Consider the following 21,420-nt stretch of genomic DNA (forward strand, 5'->3'; position numbering starts at 1 on the left):
TTTTACCGAAACAGTTGTTAAATAAAACTTGAGTGACAATGAACAAACATTTGAAAAAATTAATTCAAGTATATAATCCAGAAAAAAAGTGTGTATGTTTGTGTGTGTGTGTGTTCGACAATAATTTGATATTCTGACTTTTTATTCGTTTTTGATAAATGTGCAGTTTTCTATGTTCAAAATACATTTCAACTGATATAAGGGAAGTTCACTGAATGTTAAGTATAGACACAGTTTCGGATTACACGGGGTTCGGTTAGGTCTGATTTTACTGAACAAACTATGTGATAGCGACACATATTACCAGTGTCCACCACAATGCCATTTAATCACTTTAGACAAAATCGAGCATTTAAATGAACTGTATTAAAAGCAATATTTTGAATGAACATGATTTGAATCAGAAACACAACTCATTAACTTAATTTCCATAATTAATTGGATTCAAAATAAACTAAGAAACAATAAACGTAAGACATAATGAACAGTGCGTCTACACTCATGATCAATTCATGATTTTGAAGTAGGCGAATGCTTGAGTTGAGAAAGTAACTTTCACTTTCTGTAATAAATCATTTGCTTTTAAAACGATATATAAAAACTTTCTCACAACGTAGATTAAAGATTTCAATCACTAGATTTTTTTATTCAGTTGTAACATGCCTTAACCGAACACTGAATAATCCGATAACTTGTCTAAAAAACAGCCACTACGCTAAGTCATTTTCTAACAGATAATTACAGCTCTGCCTAAAAACCCGGCAGGGGCTTATAGTGGTTGATTCATGCATTTCTTAATTTGAAATATATTTTATTGCAAGTCATTTGTAGGTCCCATAGAAACCGTATTAAGAAATATATTAAGAAATGAAAGTAGTCGATTAGTGACATTCAAACTAAAAATTTATTTATGTTCTACTACCGAAAAGTTCAAGAAAACTTCCCGCCTTAAATTTTACACTATAACCAGTCAAAAATAGTTCATGGTAGGTAGCAGATCCGAGGGCATAAACAGAGGAAGAAGTGTTTTAGGACCTGACAAATTTATTTATACAGTTGTATTGATTGCCTACAGATATGATGAATCATCCCTGTTTCGTTTTTAGGCAGAATCATACTTGAAATGTATTTTGATCATATGTCAATCGAAAGCTTGCTTAGCCGAACCAGCTTTAAAGTCAATAGTTTAGACAGGTTATCCTGTATTTTAAATATGTCACATATTGGTGGAAGCAAATAATTAAGTTGACAATAATTATAACAAATTGGACAATTATTCAAGTCGTTTCCTATTGAAGCATCTCAGTAAAACTTGTAACCCTCCCAATTTGACATTAAAAAGAAACGAACCTCAATACAAAAACTTGCAAATTGAATAATTGCACTTTCTATATAACACTTTTAAATTGTGCACAGAATATTTTAACCTTCATAAAATACTGAGCATAACGACGGATTTATACGAAATTGTGTGAAGGCTATCTGAATGCAGAATGATATGTTTATTATATTTTTTTCCATTTTAATAGATCTGTTTTTCAGGGTATGTCTTCAGCCTCAGTGTGCAAGATAGTGGGTTAAATCCCAGGTCAACTCACACTAAAGACTTTACACTAGGAAGTCAATGTTTCGTCCCCAAGCTCGCGGTATTTAAGAGGATAGAGTGATGACTGGTTGGCCTGGAGTCAGAATAATGTTTCCGAGTAGGGTGGTATGTCTTACCTACAAGTAGTTGTTTCTGTGAGCAAGCACAATTTACATCAAGCCAAACATGTCGGAATAGTGCAAAGCAGGGTCTGTTCGATTTATCAATTGTTCGTCCTGAAATGCATGAAATACCTTCCATAGGGCGTTAAACAATAAATCTCACTATGAGACAAACAGGAATTGCATACAGTAGAATACAAGGTGTTGATTTCATCGAAAAAATCGTAAGGGTACAATAAGTAGTAGGTTAGTTATGACGTCATGAAAGAAAATGGATTTCGAATGCATTAATAACGGTCAACACTGAACATATTTTGTTAAGTCAATCACAGTGTCTTCAAACCGGTGCCATATAATTAAGCATACACATGTATATGTATTCGTTCCACTTAAAGTATGTAATAATAATAACAATAAATAATAAAGTCCTTTATTTCAACGGAATGACATATTTAGTCCGAAGATTAGTTTACAGTATGGTCATGCATTATATACATGATTTACAACATAAAGTATAAAATACACATTAAATGAAATAACAATTTTAAATAGATAATATCACATGTATATGATAGGAATTCACTACAAAATGTCTAATTATTGGTGGACATGTTAACGTAATTATCTAAGTATGTCCTTTTAAACATTCAATTGTAGAACAGTTTCTTATGCTCGATAGTGAATTATTCCATAACAAACTACCTGACTTAACAAAGGATCTTTTAAAAAAATCTGTTCGAGCTTTTGGTATATATAATAAATTTCTTTTGCTTTGTCTGGTATCTCTAGAGCTCACTTTATGTACATATTTAAAACATAAAGACATTCAGGTTTTCATAGCTGGATCTGCAAAATGTACCACCAAACCCCTTTCAAAACTTTTAACTTCTATACTCACAACTGTCAGAGAGGGTCTGCAGTCCTACCACAACACTTGTTACTCCCGTAGTGGTATTAATTCAATGTGGATCCTGACAAATTCGAAAGATCTTTTGGAGACAATCAGTTCAAAACTATTATCTGAATATAATAGCATTAAAACCTATGATTTTTCAACACTGTATACTTCTATTCCCCATACTCAGTTAAAATCCCGACTTAAAAACATTATATATTGTTGTTTTTTTTCTCCAAAAAAGATAGTACACCTAGATACAAATATATAGTTCTTGGTAGAGATTCCTCATACTTTGTAAGAAATAGTTCCAAATCATCTTCCAAATATACAGAGGAAGATGTTTGTAAAATGCTGGAATTCTTAATCAACAACATATTTGTCCAGTGTGGTGAACGTGTTTTTCAACAAACGGTCGGCATTCCAATGGGAACTAATTGTGCTCCTTTACTTGCTGACCTATTCCTTCACTCTTATGAGGCTGACTTTATAGCTGCTCTGATCAGAAAGAAAGACTATCGTTTGGCTAGATCCTTCAATCTCAGTTTCCGCTATATAGATGACGTATTATCTTTAAACAATCCTAATTTCGGTGATTTGATACATAGCATCTACCCAAAAGAAATTGAGATAAAGGATACTACAAACATTGTGAAGTCAGCCTCGTATCTTGACATACACTTAGAAATCGATTCTAAAGGAAAACTATTGACCAAACTTTACGACAAACGTGATGACTTTTCATCTGTGGCAACATCCCTTCGGCTCTTGTGTATGGAGTGTTCATATCACAACTCATACGTTATACCAGAGCTTGCCGAACTACGCAGACTTTTTATATCGTGCTAGAACTCTAACAAATAGGCTTCTGGAACAGGGTTATGTTGCTACAAGATTGAAGTCATCACTACAGAAGTTTTATGGTCGTCATCATGAACTCGTGGATCGTTATGGTCTGTCCATCAGCGTCATGAAAACTGATTTATTCAACGGGTCATAGTTTTCCTTTCCTCGTTAGTCTGGTCTATGCTCCCAGTTTTTAGTGGAATCCGAGTTGCTCATTTGTTTTTGTTACTTTGTATGTATGATTTTAGTTACTTTATGTTCTTTGTTGTGTATGTCTGTTTTCCATGTCTGGTCTTTGTCTCTGGATTACATTATTTTGATTACCGCTATAACCTTGGTTCTCTTGATTACTCTTGCCACATTTTGGTATTAGACCATACGGTGCAACAATAATTAAAATGAGGAAAAATGACAGAGTTGTATACGTTTAAAAGGACTTCATGTGACATAAAGCTTTTTAAACGTTTTAAAACACCAATTTTCTTAGATATCTTTCTGGTAAAAAAATCAATATGATAAGACCAAGATAAATGACAATCAATATTAATATCTCAAAGTTCGGAATGCTAAACAAATACAATAAAAATAACGGCCCCAAGATAGATCGTTGAGATACACCTATAGTAATATCCCTTGGTTTTGATAAAGTACCATTCCAACCAACACATTCTTGTCTAAATGACAAATAAGATTTGAACCATTTTAAATTTGTTTCACAAAATCCAAACATTTCAAGTTTATATAATAATACATGATTAATCGTGTCAAAGGCTTTATTCAGGTCTATAAATAAAACACCTGTTAACTTCCCTTGGTCTGTATGTTTTAACCAACGATAAATTAGACGATTTAAAGCAGTTTCACAGGATTGCTTGAGTCTAAAACCAGACTGACAGTTAGTAATTAATTCATTTATGGATAAAGGATCATAAAAAGAATTGAAAATATGTCTCTCTATAATTTTACTGACAATAGGTAATACCGATACTGGTCTGTAGTTCTTGACCATGTGCTCATCTCCAGATTTAAATATTGGAGTTACTCCAGCCATCTTCCAATCATCTTTAAAAATACGACTTTCAATTGATAAATTCAAAATATGTGTTAAGATATTAACAATGACATCAGAAGTAGGTAGTTTTCAACAGTTTTACAGAAATATTATCAAGTCCAGTTGCTTTGGCTGTAGACATATCATGTATTTCTATTTTAACAAGTTTTAGACATCTGAGGTATCGAAAAAGAATTTAAGACCATTAATTGTTTCACCTTAGGTTATGAGTCGTCAAAGTTTTTACCAAGATTATGCCCAATATTGCAGAAGAAAACATTAAAATTGTCCAATATTTCATTACTTTGAGAGACAGTTTTACCATGTACCTCCATATAAATTGTTTCAAACGCTTTCACATGTCTTATGGTTTCATTGAAGTTTGTTCAATAGCTTCGTCCACTTACATAAACTCGGGAATGGAATCTAACCAAACTACAAATTTCCTGGCAGCATTGAACATTCCGCCAATGAGCTAAAAAATTTAAAGCAAAGAGAAAGAGAAATAGGTAGAAGGATTGAAAGCTGCACAGATGTGTCTTGCCAAAGAGCCATACAAGAAGAAATAGCCATGAATAAGTACGGTTTATAACGATATAAATATAAAGATACAAAGCTATTCACTGGTTATTATTCACCGCCATGGCAAGCCGGAGTGGACAAAAATCAATATTTTGTAATATTAGAAAATGAATTTCTAATATTACAAAATCATTTTTTTTATATTAGAAAAGATTTTTTAATATTAGAAATTCAATTTGTAATATTAAAAATTCATTTTCTAATATTAAAAATTCATTTTCTAATATTACAAATTCCTGATTTAGTAATATAAAAAATATCGTACATTTTGTAATATTACAAATTGAATTTGTAATATTAGAAAATCAGTCACATTTTTTAATATTACAAAATGGTTTTCTAATATTAAAAAGTCGTCACTGAATACGACAAATCCATTTTCTAATATTAGAAAATCAATTTCTAATACTAAAAATAGTTTTTTTTAATATCAGAAATTCAATTCAATTATTAATATTAAAAAATTATTTTTTAATATTAAAAAAGTGTTTTGTGATATAAGAAATCCAATGCGTAATATTAGAAAATGAATTTGTAATATTATATTTATATGTGTGTAATATACGAGAGGGGTGGATTCACAGATTTTGAAAAGTGGGTTCCAGATGGGTTACATGCTATTATTTGCTCACTCTTGCCCAAACACTGCATGAATTTTTGAACCGACCTTTATTCCATCACTGATATTAGAAATCAAACCGAAATAAGATGGTAATAGGTTCAAGGGCAGTTCGAGAGAAAAAAAACCCTTAGTCATTATAGTATGTATGATCAAGTGTGTTATTCAGATTATCTCAAGAAATATCAAATAAGGGGTCAGATAGAAGTATGACCGATGAAATATCAGTTGCCTTTGACGGAGGTTGGCAAAAGAGAGGAAGTGGACGAAGTTACAGTAGTTTGACAGGTGTGCATTATACAAGAAGAATGCATTTTGTTTTCATGTCTGACATTTAAAAGCACTGTGTCAAGATACAAGCCAGAGACCCCACATGAAAAAGTGATATGCATGTACTTATGTTTATATTATAATTTATTTTCAACAAGAGTGTCATGATCAGCCATACGTCCCCCGCTGCCACAAAAAAAGTTGACATGCAAAAGTTTCATAACTCCTTTAAATTTGTCGAAATTAAATGTCGATGCAATGTTATCAACTATATTATTATTAATTATCATAATAAGTTTGAACAAATCCGTCGACGGATTTGCGTCCACAAGTGTGACGGACGCACGCACGCACTGACACTGGTATTTCTATGTCCCTTCCCCTTGCAGGCACCTGTTTTGTAATACTTGAGAAGATTTCCCAGCTTTCCTACCAATGTCAGTTGGTGTCTCCGTCAGTAAGAATACAATCACTTCATTGAATATGCATGCTTACCGAATATCCCAAATGTTCATTATCAATGTGTTATTTATTGAGCTCTGTTATTATTTATGCCACGCAACAATGATAGGTCAGAAAATGGGAGTCAACGGATTGTAAAAAATGTCACCACTTAAATGAAATGGGTGATGGTTTTCATGACTGTTGTAAGAACCACCAAGGCAGTGCTAAAGATGTAGAGAATGATGGGTGTTGCATTTCATGTATTGTTATGGATGATGACTCGACAACAATTTCAAAATTTAAGCAAAATCTTACCTATGAAATAAAAAAGAAAGGGGACAAAAATCACAACCGTAAGGATATCGTCGGTGACTTGTATCATTTACACGAAATGTTTAAAGGTTCTTTATCGACCACTACCATCAATTACTTGAGAAAAAATATTGACTATGCAATAGCCCAAAATCCAAATAATCCAGAAGGTTTGAAAAAAGCAATTATTTCGATTGTACCTCATTCGTTTGGTAATCATTCCAGCTGTGATACATGGTGTAATAACCAGCGGAATCTAGGAAACTATACACACAAGGACTTATCATATGGTAAAGACCTACGTGCTGAAGCATTATTCAAAGATCTGTCTTGTCTTTTTAGGCAGTACGCCAAAAAAGCTGACAAGCTGTCAAACTTAGGAAGCTCTCAAAGAAATGAGTCGCTCAATCAGTGCATTGCTTTGAAAGCTCCTAAGTCAGAACACTTTGGTGGAAGTGAATCTTTAAACTACAGAGTAGCGGCAGTGGTAATACAGCAAAATGAAGGGAAATCTTATATACTGCAGGTACACAATTTCTGGGTAAAATTGCAATTCTATAATAGACCGGATACAGAGTATGCGTTAAGTAGACTGCACTACAATAAAATGAACCATGCTCATATAAATACGGTACATGAAGTATTACCCTTAACAACTGTTCACCTATAAACCATAATAATGGTAGTAACAATAATAATAAATCGGCAAATTGTATTTGGGTACTGGGGAAGTACATGTATATATGGGTGCGTGTTACACATTTTGTACAGCTGAAACAATAAAATGCAACATCCGGTTTCAAATTGTGTGCACTAAATGTTTCTACAGTTTCCCAATTGCCTAAAATGTTCATAAAATCCGCTATATTTTCTCAAAATACGACATTTGGAATATTAACAACATTTAGAAAGAATTCGGTGACAATCTATCTCGTAATAAGGGAACTACCATTTTATTTTTATTTGGATGTTTGAAATAAAAAGGCTTCTTTATGTTGAAAAACGGCCAGGGTCTGTATTTTCCCAAAGAGAAAAGGCTGAAAAAAGAATTGATCCTAGCCCCCACCCCCCAAACCACCAAAAAAATCAAATGGTTGCTCCCTAAACTCAAAATAGAAGTTATAAATACATTACATACTTTAAATTCATTTCCGAAATGTCTATATAGCACACAACCTATCACCTGGGAAATTTACTAAAGAAACTTGACAAAAAGAGAACGATTAAGAGAGAAAATGTCAGTTTATCGGAAACTAAATAAAAAGACTAGAAAGAAAGCAAACAAGGTCTTTGAAAATAAAAACGAAAGAAATTAAAGAGGATACAACATATGCCAGTGGTGTAGCGACTAGAGACGTTCAGCAAAATAATATCATCAAGATTCCGGATCCAGTATAGGAAATAATGGATACCCATATATGTATTAGAGATCAACATTTCGTATTTTTTGATTTTGAAACTTCAGGATTTGGTAAATTCAATTTAATTTTTAAACGTTACAAATGAATAGCTAGCTTTCTTTAATTCTAAAAGTTACAAAATTCTCATTTTAACGCCCAAAGATAAAAACAAAACCTTGATGAAGTGCATGCAAATCAAATTGCATATTACATTCGCTCATTATTTTAACATAATATGATATCTGCACACCATATACATGTATGATCTGAGTACATCATAATTACCTTGCACGCGAAAATATTATGATTTGCAAAAAAAATGAATTATGTTGTATCTTTTTTGCATGCATTCTATTCATGTTTGTCCTTTTTAAGGCACCGTAAATTAAAGTTGAAACAGGCTATCTTTGCTATACCTTTTATAGCTATTATTTGTAATTGAATATAAATTACGGTTACATATGTTAATACAAATGTATTGCTATTCACCAATTTGTTCAAAAGAAAATTTCCCCATCCGCATACAAAAACCGGGCATTTGTTGTTCAAAAATGGCGAAATAATGATCACAGATCCAAAACGTTACAGCTTTATCGATTTTGTATCTTGGTTACCGTATAATACATTATTACTGGCGCACAATGGTAGAGCGTTTGTCTCAAAAATCCTAGTTAAAGCCTCAGAGGAGAATGGGTTTTTTTTAGAAAGTTTTAAGGAAAAGTGTGTAGTATTTATAGATACTCTACCACTTATGAAAGAGTTTTTAGTAAATCGAAAAATTGAAAAGAAAAGTTTCAGTCAGGTGGCGTTACTAGCCGGTTTATTTGGCATTTCATATGATGCTCATGATGCAATCGGGGACGTTAAATCCTTACCACTGCTTATAGAAAGTATCGATATCCCGAAAACAATGATTGAAAATCACACTTTCACTGTTGAATGCACCATAAATTCGTTTAAGCAGAACAGTGACATTATTATCAAAAGTGAAACATTCTCATCTCTTCCGTAATGTAATTTTAAAGCCCATGGTTAAGAAAATTGCGTCATCTGGATTAGAACTATCGCGTTTGAGGTTAGCCTATCAACGCGGAAATGTGGAAGGTGTTGAACAGCTACTCAGCGAAGAACTTTCTAATGGAAAGCCAAGAGCAACAAAAAACAAAGAGAATTATTCGATCGATCGCTTCATTTTTTGATAAGGAATGAATGACAAAAAAGAAATAAAAAACGCAACGATCATGTCCATTTTATTTCCATTTTAAAGAGATCTTATTTCGATACAAATACGTGTTATTAAATAAATGAATATGCAGAAAATGTTTTCGTAAAATATAGTTATCTGAAATAGAAGGGTGAGATGGTGAGACAGTGCTACATGTATTTATAAATCGCATTCTTCATGAAAAACTTTGTTTTTCTGCCCTTTCAATATTTTAATTCCGTAGGGAATTTTTTTTTAAAATTCATTTGAAACTGAAACTAAAGAAAAAAACTGTCCAAAGCCTTTCCATGACTTATTTTGCTACAGGCACTACATATGTAACAAGTGTCGTAGCAAGTCTAGCGTTTCATTCACAACTGTATAAACATGTTAAGAATGTGACGTCGCCGAAGTAAAGTTTGACGTTACCGAAAAAGACCCCCAAAAATGGTAAGTATTCCCATTTATGAGAGCATGACGGATTAACGAGCCCCGTTGTCAAGTGATTTCTTTATATCGTTGGATAGCTATTACGGTTGATAATTATATATATTTTTTTAGGAATAGAATTCTAGGCACCGTTATTTTACAATTCTTAGAAATAATTTAATACCTTCCGTTTTTTATCAATTTCCCTACATACCCTATGTATTTGCATCTTTGTACGTGTATATTTGTACTAAGAAAACGAAATCCGGTAACATATCATTTTTTCTGTCATATGATTGCATTCGAGTCGATCTTTCCGCATGAAAAATTTTAGAAAAATTCTAGGACGCGATATTTACGTATCTCCTATCTTAAGGAACTTTTAGAACAACAATCAACTCATGCATGGGTATCGAGTCATTGTGTGGATTTCACGCTAAAATCACATTTAATTTGTGTAAATGTTGTTTTTTTTTTTTTAGAAATCTGAAAGCATTTGAAAACAAACTGCCCGTATGATTTAACGGATTGCATCTTCCCCACCAAAATATGTTCAATATCAATATTTAAAATTTTATGCGGTGCAGTGAAATTGCGTCTTCTATTTATGGGGCTTAGATTGGTGTATTGAAATGCGTTTACACTTTCAAATAGTACTCCGGCTAAGAACCATGCAACATGTAGTTCATGGTTGGAAAACCTACATATTTGTATTTTTGAATTTTTTTATTTGACATGTTATGGTAAACAGAAATCAACATGTGGCTTTTCATATAATCTGTGCTCTTAAAGGACAAAACATATAGAATGTACTGTAAAATTCAAAATAAAGGGATATAAGTCTGTTAATGACACTAAAATGCACTAGAATCTATTGGATATTCAATTTGGATTATCTCAAAAGAGCAGACAGATTGGAATGAATGGTAATACATTTCATCATAAAGACCCACAAAACAACTTAATAACAAAATTCAAAATGTGAAGCCTTTTTTAAGGGTATCACATAATATAGAATTTGCATGATTCTTGGAAAGACTGCTAAATTAAATCATATAAAGCAGATTAGAAAACATTCCAATAGTTTGGGAATTTTAAGATATAAATTATAAGGAATGTACTATAAAATTCAAAATTAAGGAAGATGACTGTGTAAATACAAATGAAACACAATAAAGCTATTGAATTTTCAATATGAATTATCTCCTAATTGCAGACACATTAGAATGAATTATTATACTTTTCATCATATAGACCAACATAACAAATTAATTACAAAAATAAAAATGTGTAGCCTTTTTTTTTCGGGTGTAACACACATTACAGCATTGGCATGATTCTTACAAAGAATTCTACTTAAACAGCGATAGGGTATTTACCTCAATTTTTGAGAATTGACAAATTATATCTCGTGCCATAATACAATTGCTTTCGCATATATTTAAAATGAAGAAAATGTTATTTTCATAAAAAATACTACGAAGAGGCGTTCTTAATTGCACCTTCAAAATAAGTAAGAACTTAGGTACCATTGATTTTATTGAAGGATACAGGATTCCTTGTACTTGATGCATGTTATTTAACTCCTTAGATTACATGTTTTATTTTCTCATGATTCATCTACCGTTAACATTCTACCTTTTATATCTCGAAAATAAAACTTTGTTAAAGATTAAATAAAGGTAATTTATTAAGGAGGTAGACCTAGGGTAAAGGACATAACTCTGGAAATCATTGATATGTTTGTATCATATTAAATTACACCGAAGGCTATCAAACTTTAATCTGAAACAGAATGAAGTCAGTCCAAGTTACTTTGATGTTTACATGAGATTGGTGTAAAATGGTGAATACAAACATTCAAATGATTTATAAGAATTGTGGAAGAAATTTGTAAACTAGGAAAATGAATGTCAACAACTTCCAGCTATAATGGCATCGTAACACTCATAGTGATTTCTTCTTTGCTAATACAGATTGTCAGTTGGTCAGTAACATTTTCAAAAGTATGAAACAACAGAAGGACATAAAATCAGACATACAGTTTGGCGGAAAGGCCTGACACGGAACTTTCTGGAACATTTTGGTCCAATGCCATATTGTGTTTTGTTTCAATTGATTTATTTTAGCCGATAATTTGATTTCAGAAAAGAAAGAAATAGTTGATGTTCATGTGTAAGTTAGATTCTTATCTCTGTTACGAAATTTTTTTGTTCTATTTTGCGTGAAATGATGCGTCGTTGCCGTATGAAAATATTGCCTTTGTCAGATTTCGATTCTAATGTTTAGTGTATCCATTTAACATACTGAAAATACTGGACATGGATAAGACAATATGCTCTGAGTTTGTAGATGCACGGGCATAAAATTGAAATGAACAATTAAGCACTCACAACACGTACATTTTTTTGCATTGGAATAAAATGGATAGCTTGGAATCTGATTATACAGATGATATTTGTAATATTATACAATAAAAACGATGTTCTGGTTGAAACGTAAATTTTAACGTACTTTAAGGTCATGAAGCTATAAATGATAAAACTGCATTTGAACAAATGGCAGGACGACCGAACCCACGAACAAACTCCCCTTGATTGAATTGTCATCGGAAGTAGATATATAGATAAATTTATAAGCACTCTAACTACATGAGTATTGTTATAAAAATGTTTGATTTATTGCGAATGATTCAAGTTCTCACGATTTGTTTGATGTACTGCTTAAAGTTTATATGTACCCGGAAAACATTTTATTTATGTTAAGTAGCAGTCTTTGTAAGAATCATGCAAAATCTGAAAAATGTGATACTTCCCAAAAAAGGCTACATATTTTTATTTTTGTTATTAAGTTGTTTTATGGGTCTATACTATGAACTGTGTACTTATTTATTCACATCTGCCTGCTCTTAGGATATAATCAACATTGAAATTTCAATAGATTCTATTGTATTTGAGTGTCATTTACAGAGTTACCTCCCTTAATTTTGAAATCTACAGTGCATTCTATATAATTTGTATCTCCTAAGAACACGGGTTATATGAAGAACTGAATGTAAATTTCTGTTTACTATGGCATTTCAAACAAAATATTAAAAATAAAAATATGTAGGCTTTTCACCCATGAATCACATTTTGCATGATTCTTAGCCGGAGTACTACTTAACAATTTAGATATCAAACAATTTTACATAAGCACATAACCATTCCCTATTTGTAAACTCATAATTACTTTTCAGAAACGTGTTTTTTAAGTGATGCCTTGTCAAAAACAAATATATGTTGCCATGACAATGATTTGATGTTTACAACCGTAGAGAAATTATTAATTAATCAAACTTTTGCACCGTTTTGTCTTTTTAATTTTGACCATAACGTCAACTTCAACTAGGCACTGATCACAGTCATTACTTGTATTACACGGTTAAGTGATGGACAAAATACACTAGTACTGCACCTAAAGTAGCTTTGTTGATTAAAATACGACAAATGCGCGCAAAGGAATTGAAAGTCACACCTTGATAATGCCCGAAATATTTAAATCTAAGATGCATTGGATGGGAATGAATAATTACGAAATAAATCACGGAAACTCCATTTTATTATTGTTTTACCACCGAAATACCATTTATGCCGCATTATTATTCCCCGAGCGATGTGAGCATAGAAAAAGGAAGGTCACACCTTGAGAATGTCAGAAATATTTAAACCCATTGTATCATTGTATTACCACGGGTTGGGCGAGAGGTAAAATATTGGCATAAATGGTCATTTATCGTATATCATATATCATTTTTGATACCGCAGGGAGTAAGTTTCAATAGAAATTTAACTGAAATGAGTAATTCTAACACGTAGATGCAACTCTCACTATTAATTCAATCTTCAAAGTCCTTTAAAGAGTAATAAAAAGAACCAAGATTATAGCGGAAAGCAAAAGAATGTAATCCAGGGACAAAGACCAGACAAACACAATAAAGATAATGAAATAACCAAAATAATACATATAAAGTAACAAAATTAAATTAGACATTCAGACTCCATTAAAAACTGGGAACATGGACGAGGTAAACCGGTAGGGTAAGCGTCCTTTGCTTTTCTAGAAACATCCGCCGAATCCGGGGTAGACGAAAGATGAAAGGAAAACTAAGACACGTTGCAAAGATTAGTGTCCATGGTGCATGCAGATGGATACACTTTAACGATCCAAGAGTTCGTGATGACGACCATGAAAGGTATTTGGTATTTAGAAAGTGAAGAAAACATACTTTCTCATTTATTTCATAATTCTTACTTAGACTTATCTTTTTTTATTCTGCATTGTATGACCAATTATCTTTCGTCTTGTTATTTACAAAAAGATAGAACGTTTACCTTACAAGGTAGCTTAGCCAAGGTTGCCATGCAGCCTTCGATTATGATCTTATATAATATAATTTATGACGATTAAAGCGAGTTCAATTAGCACTTGATTTTTTTTCAAAAACAAATGATTTATTGTATGTATTGTTGTAAGTACTTTTGTACCGGGCAATGGTATATACATAAATTTTTGGAGTACGAATATGAATGCATGATGTTTTTCTATTAGATCATTATTTGAAATGCCTTCAATAAACAATCATGCAGAGCCAGTACCAATTGAATAAAACAAATCACCATGACATGTACAAAACTACCCATGAAAATATTCTTGGTGTGTGTGTATCAGGCATGTGTTCCGTAAATCAACAGACGTTTTCGCTTATAACTGATCTTTTTTGGATCATTTTAAAATCGATTAAATGATGAAAAAATAATACACCGCTATTAATGATATAGATTGAAGCCTTATGATACAGCAATGACATCAAATAATGTCAAGTATTTATATTATCCATGGAAGAAGTAAGTCATTATTTCATTATTACGTGAAAATTAGCTTAAGTTTCAATGAAAAATATGTGTTTGAACCCAAGACTAAGTGCTAGTTGGCTTCTACATCAAAACAAGTTTTCGATTCTATGTTATTAAGGAGGTAGACCTATGGTAAGGGACAAAACTATTGAAATCATTGATATGTTTGCATCATATTCAATTTCACCAAAACCTATCAAGCTTTCAATTGAAACTGAATGAAATCAGCCAAATTTACTTTGATGCTTAGAGCTTAGATGAGATTGGTGTAAAATGCTGAATACAAACGCTCCAATGATTTCTAAGAGTTGTGTCCCTTACCCTGGGTCCACCTCCTTAAAAGAAGAAATAAAACCAAAGGTGCAAACTGGAAGGTCACTACAACAAAGTGATAAAAGAAGTAATTCCATAGGAGTAAACAAGATGAAACCTTTGACATGGCAAAATTGGTAAAAATCTATAGGATAACACAAGAAGAATAGATGGATAACATAAAATATCTAAGATACACGTAGAAATACATACATCGCCAATTCTTATAAAAAAGGGGGAACTCAAATACTCCAGAAGGGTACATTAAAACAGAATGGTACTACAGGCTTGAGTTGAATTGATCTAGTTCACTCCGGATAATTTGTTTTCTTTTGCACATAAGCAAATTGTTTGTCTGTATAAATATTCACATGGACGATTACGATCCTATATCGGATTAGAAAAAAGAAATAAAAACTTTAAACTTTCATCGTGAACCTTATCTTGTTCAAATGTAAATTTTGGACGAACGTGCCTGTAGTTTTTCCACATAAGTATTGTTTTTCGTGTAATGAGGCTTACGATTTACAGGGCATGACCGGTCCAGTATCCAACCGTCATATTTGTGTTTAAGTTGACTAAACATAAAGCCTTGCATTTCGAATAGAGATAAAAGTGACCAATGAATCATATTTTAATCCTGACTTTAAATTCAAGTTACTGATTTAGTTATATCAGTATTGAAAGTCATTTCAAAGCTCCGTTGAATTCGGCGTTATAACTGTTATGATAAAGGAAGGAATGTTAAACCGTGACTATTGAAGATATTTTTGAGGCACAAAATTCATACGGGCAGACCCGGTTTACGTTTTCCTCATACTTAATCTTGAATTCTTCCTTCAATAGCGTTCTTATCTAACTTTGATTTTGATTTTTCACAATTTCTTCCTCCAAAAATGTTAAGCCTAATTTTGCACGGCTTTAAATTTAATTAATGTTACTTGACCAGAAATCTTGGATTAGCTCCTGTTAACACAATAAATATCAAAATACACCTTTTTTATGAAATTTCAAAGATTTTCTTTCAACATATAACTAACAAAAATAAAATACGTAACCGAGAAATTTTGTTTGATGGATGAATTCTAGGACAAGGTCAGGCCCTTTTATCTGAACGCATTTTTTTTTATAATTTCCATTATTATTTTGATTAATTACCTTGTTTCATGTCTTTTCGTTTTTTTTTTTTTTTTTGCAATTCAAAATAAAAACATATAATCATTGTGAACGAATTACTTTTGTACTAGTAGACCTTTTAATATCCAAACAAGTAACTATTTTCCCGAATAAGAATACGCTGCCATTTCTGCCTCAATGAAAAACTACATATGATGAAAAAAGTACATTTATATCGGAAATTAAGCAACCCATGAGGTAAATACGTTTCCTTGGTTGTGGCTAAAACTGCTTGTAAGATATCAATACAAATCAAGAAAACTTACCAGAAAGAGCAAAATGTAAACAAAGATTATTTAGACCAGCTTTACTTTAAATAGCAGTCTTAATAAAATTCAGACAGAAGGTGATTCACGCATATGAATGTAGAATTGATTATTGTTTTGTGACTGTATAGCATATGTAGACTGAAAGACTGAAAAAAGAACACCGTGTGCAAACGTTTATTTTTTGTTTTGTTTTGTTTGTTTTGTTTTTTTTTTTGGTGTGTTTTTTGTTGTTTTTTTTTGTTGTTGTTGTTTTTTTTTATTGTTTTTTTTTTCTATTTATTGTTTGTGTGTTTGTTTTGTTTTGTTTTGTATTTTCTGATCTCCAATGACTGATTGCTTTAGGAAATGATAATTAGCGTGTGCTTCCCACTACCCTTGTCTTCCATACACCCTATAAAAGCTGTATCAATCTTTTTTGACAGTTCTGTTTACAATCTGTCTAATATGCTATATCTATTTTGTCGAATAAAACATATTGAAAAAATGTTTTATTCTAATACAAAATGTCCAGACAAACGATCTACCTACCCTTTATTGTTCAAATTTATAAGCCCAAATAATTCCTATTTGAAAAATATTCAATGAAAATCAAAATCCTTTGAACCTGTTCTTTTTTGTTGTCTTTAAATCAATCCTACAAAGTATAGAAGTTTAGCTTACAAACTGAAGGAAGGTAACGATGAAACATTTGTACATATGAACGAGTAATCAAGGGAACCAAGATTCTAGCAATAATCAAATGAATGTAAGACCAAACATGGAAAACAGACATACAAAACAAAGAACATACAGAAACTAAAATAATACATACAAAGTAAAAAAAGTAAATTAGCAACTCGGATTCCACTAAAACTTGGGAGCATGGACCAGGTGCACCGGTAGGGTAAGCATCTCCTGCTTTTCTAGAAACACCCGCCGAGTTGCTTATAAAAAGTCAAGTCCGGGGTAGACGAAAGAGGAAAGCTATGACACTGAACAAATTAGTTTTCATGGCTCAGATGGATACACCGTAACGATCCACGAGTTCATAATGACGACCATAAAACGTCTGTAGTGATGACTTCAATCTAGCAACATGACCCTGTTCCATAAGATAAGCCTAATTGTAAGAAGTCTAGAGCAACACAAAAAGTCTGCATAGTTTCGGCAGGCTCTGACATAGCGTATGAGTTGTGATATGAATACACCATACGCAGGTGCTGGAAGGATATTGCCACAGATGAAAGGAAAGTTAGTTGACAATTCTGAATGAAAAGTCATCACGTTTGTCGTAAAGTTTTATCAACAGTTTTCCTTTACTATCTATTTCTAAGTGTAGGTCAAGATATGGAGATGACTTCAAAGTGTCGGTAGGATCCTTTATCTCAAGTTTTTTGGGGTAGATGCGATGTATTAAATCCCCAAAAGTAGGATTGTTTAATACGTCATCTATATATCGGAAACTAAGATTAAAGGATCTAGCTAAACAAAATCCTTTCTTTCGGATCAGATCAGCTTAAGTCCGCTATAAAGAAACACGTATTAGCAACAACAAGCCCCTAGCTCCAAGCTCCATGTGCAAGCATTATCTAACTCTCATTCGATGCTTTTATAACCCTATTAGATAAAAAAAAAATCATAAATCTAGTGTTCTGAATACAAAACGAATTGATTTGACCTTAGGTGATTGTCAATACTTGATTGAGGTATTGTCTTTGAATTTCAGACGACTTGCATGAAGATATTTCTTATAAGAAAAAACAAACGCGTCTCCGTCTGTGTGGGGCTTGTTAAAAATCAATAAAATTAGCAATCCGAACTGTACGAAAATGTCCTCACCAAGAAATAACAACAAATCTGGGGTGGGTAGGAAGTAAAACAAGTTAAAACTGAGACATAAAAATGATTTTTATGATTTTTTTTCCTCAAGAAATTAAAAAAGGAATTTCAATGTGGAATTCACATTTACGACTTTTCTGCGTTAACTATTCTAAGATGATGTATGACAACTGCATAATAAATAGTGAACACTAAATTCCATCAATTTAAAAAAATAAGTGAGTATGGCAAGAAACATAAACATTTTCTACAAACTTTAATAAGTCAATATTTATCCAAAGATGACGTTATACAAAAGGTCGATGATATAGCTAAACAGGATCTTCAGACATCCGAAAGAGTAATCAAGGGAACCAAGATTCAAGAAGTTATTTGGAAAAAGACAATTCGCATTTTACTGAATGAAATCAAACAGGACAATCCATATAAAGAAGTCTCGCCAAATTTGGATAAAATCGTTCATGTTTTCAATAACGAATGCAATGCAAAATCCATGTAAGCAAAATTAATCGGTTATGTTTTATCATACAATAATGCCAGAGCTGTAATTGATCACAAAACATATGGTAGAGTAAGTCAACACATTCTTTGTTTTGCAAAGCTTTCCTTAAAAGGCCAATGAAATCAGTCAAAGTTACTTTGATGCTTACATGACATTCATGTAAAATGCTGAATACAAACGTTCCAATGATTTGTAAGGGTTATGTCCCTTACCCTTGGTCTGCCTCCTTAGTAATAGTCTAAAACTCAATTAATCATCAAGAGACCCCATGTTGCAGTCGCTAATGATATAAACAAGAGACTTTCGTAACGACGGCTTCACACTTATTGACGTTGGATATGACCAAAGTTTTTATCACAGAAAAACTACCTTAAAAACTTGCTCCCGAAATTGATATTTATCCCCTACAACCGCATTGTTTACTAACGGCATGTCCGTACTTAACAGTATATGGGCAATTGCAAAACACTATGGGCGAAAATAAATTTGAACTTTGGGATTTTGATACGACGATCATCAAATAATCATTTTTCTTTACTGAATATTTCACGATTTGAGTTAGTAATATTTGCAAAGATAGAAATAATGAGATCCTCTGTCCTGTCCGCAAAATTGATCACGCAAATGTAGAGAAGGTCTATAAATATACAGAAAGTTAAAACCAGCTTGCTTACATCAATAGAGTAGGCGCGGATTTCTTGGTGGTGATGTTACCGTTTGCTGTCGAGCATACCAAGAGCAATATCTTGTAGATGAATCCGGTAGTTGTAGCTGAAAGTTGATAAATAAACCAGTAAGAATCAGACAAAATGGGAAAATCTGGAAGCTGCATGCATAGAAAACCCAAATATGACAATATAATTTTACTAAAGATATTCATCTTTATTTTGTATAACATTGTTATGAAAACTGCATCAGTAGAGATGTTTGGAAATATTTTGTTAAAAAATGATGGATTCATAGACCAGTCATGCTCATGCTATGTTATTTACTCATTTGTTTACTATGATATAGAAAATCCTGATTTTATTCCTTTCTCCGCATTGTATAAATAAGGAAACTACAAAGTTATCCCAGTTCATGCTTTACCAACTGTCTGAATATTTTTAAGACTAATAATGAAAAAAATCTTGTCAAAATGTTCGACCAAAAATAAACTTGAAATAAAAAAAATCTTTTCAATCAGATTTGTGTTCACAAAGATAGTTTCTTCTTTGTTTCTATTGTTAATCGGGAATGGAGAGAAAACATACTTTATTTATCATCTAAAAAATCCTTTTTCTTATCACGATGAGTAAACGAAGGGTAATAAAAAAAATAGCGAACTTACAAAATCATGACAGTAGTCAAAAGTAAAAGTCCAAAAGAAAGTCCGTTTAACATATAGGAATATCAGGGTAAAAACCGGAAAATTGGAAACAGCCGCAAAGGTCCTGAATTGGAACAGGCATTTCAAAATGAAACGTAGGTTAAACTATTTTCATAGCGCGCTTAACTTCCGTTTCCATTACAGCTCATTATATCATGGTATAGCTGAATACCAAATAACAGCATATTTAATTTAAATCTTGATTTCGGGGGTAGAAAACAACTATGCTTATTGCTGCCTGTGCCGATATATTTTTTTATTATTTTCTATTCAATTTGGAAACAAGAAATGTAAATTAGAAAGAAGTATTTCTACAATAAAATAGTTAATCGGAATAGCATAAATCGATCAAAACAGAAAACAGTTTGCTGTATCAGAATTTTGCTCGGATTATTTTACTTTAATTGAGAAAATAGCGAAAATGTGTACACTGCTTAAAATGCTTTGTTAACACGAATAGTAGCCTCACGATACATAAATGTCTGAAAATAGGACAAGAATGAGTAAATTTCTCATGCAAAAATTATCGTAGATCCTCATTTTATTATTACGTGGCAAATAGAATAATTTGTGCCTGAACCTAAAACAAAATGAGATTTAAATTGCTTTTGACATTTTCATTGAAATCAGAGTTTCTGTTTTGATCTTACCTGATCAAATACGGTATAACGCTGACGGAGTAAACTAAAGGAAGAGTAATCAAGGGAACCACGATTTTAGCTGAAATCAAAAGAACCAGATCCGGAAGTAGAATTATAGAAAGTTGGTTCGTACCGGTTAATGGAAAAGGAGCTAAGGGTAATCAAGGCAACCAAGGTTATAGCGGTAATTTGGAATTATTTCTTACAAAGTATGTGGAATCTCTACCAAGAACTATATATTTGTATCTAGGTGTACTATCTTTTTTTGGAAAAACAACGATGTATAATGTTTTTAAGTCGGGATTTTAACTGAGTATGGGAATAGAAGTTACAGTGTTGAAAAATCATAGGTATTAATGCTATTATATTCAGATAATAGTCTTGAACTAATGGTCTCCAAAAGATCTTTCGAATTTTTCAGGATCCATATTGAATTAATACTACTACGGGAGTAAAAAGTGTTGTGGTAGGACTTCAAAGAGGTTTGGTGGTACATTTTGCAGATCCAGCTATACAACATTTTTTGTATTGATTCTTGTGGAATCCAGTACATAGACGGTAAATCACAATCATCGTCCTTGGTAGAGAGACCAAAAGAGGATAGCAGAGATTTATGGTTTTCCACAATCTTCTTTGGAGAGTGTGGTAGCAATATAGGTCTTATCACTGCTATTATTTT

General features: G+C 32.2%; 1 pseudogene; it reads left to right on the forward strand.

The window, feature by feature from the left end:
- Positions 1-4,918: 4,918 nt before the first annotated feature.
- LOC148597957 (uncharacterized) lies at positions 4,919-9,325 on the forward strand (annotated as a pseudogene).
- Positions 9,326-21,420: the final 12,095 nt, after the last annotated feature.

Source organism: Perna viridis, chromosome 14 (genome assembly GCF_037379345.1).
Source record: "Perna viridis isolate PV_CMFRI_1.1 ecotype Kerala chromosome 14, ASM3737934v1, whole genome shotgun sequence".
In the NCBI taxonomy this organism is placed as follows: domain Eukaryota; kingdom Metazoa; phylum Mollusca; class Bivalvia; order Mytilida; family Mytilidae; genus Perna; species Perna viridis.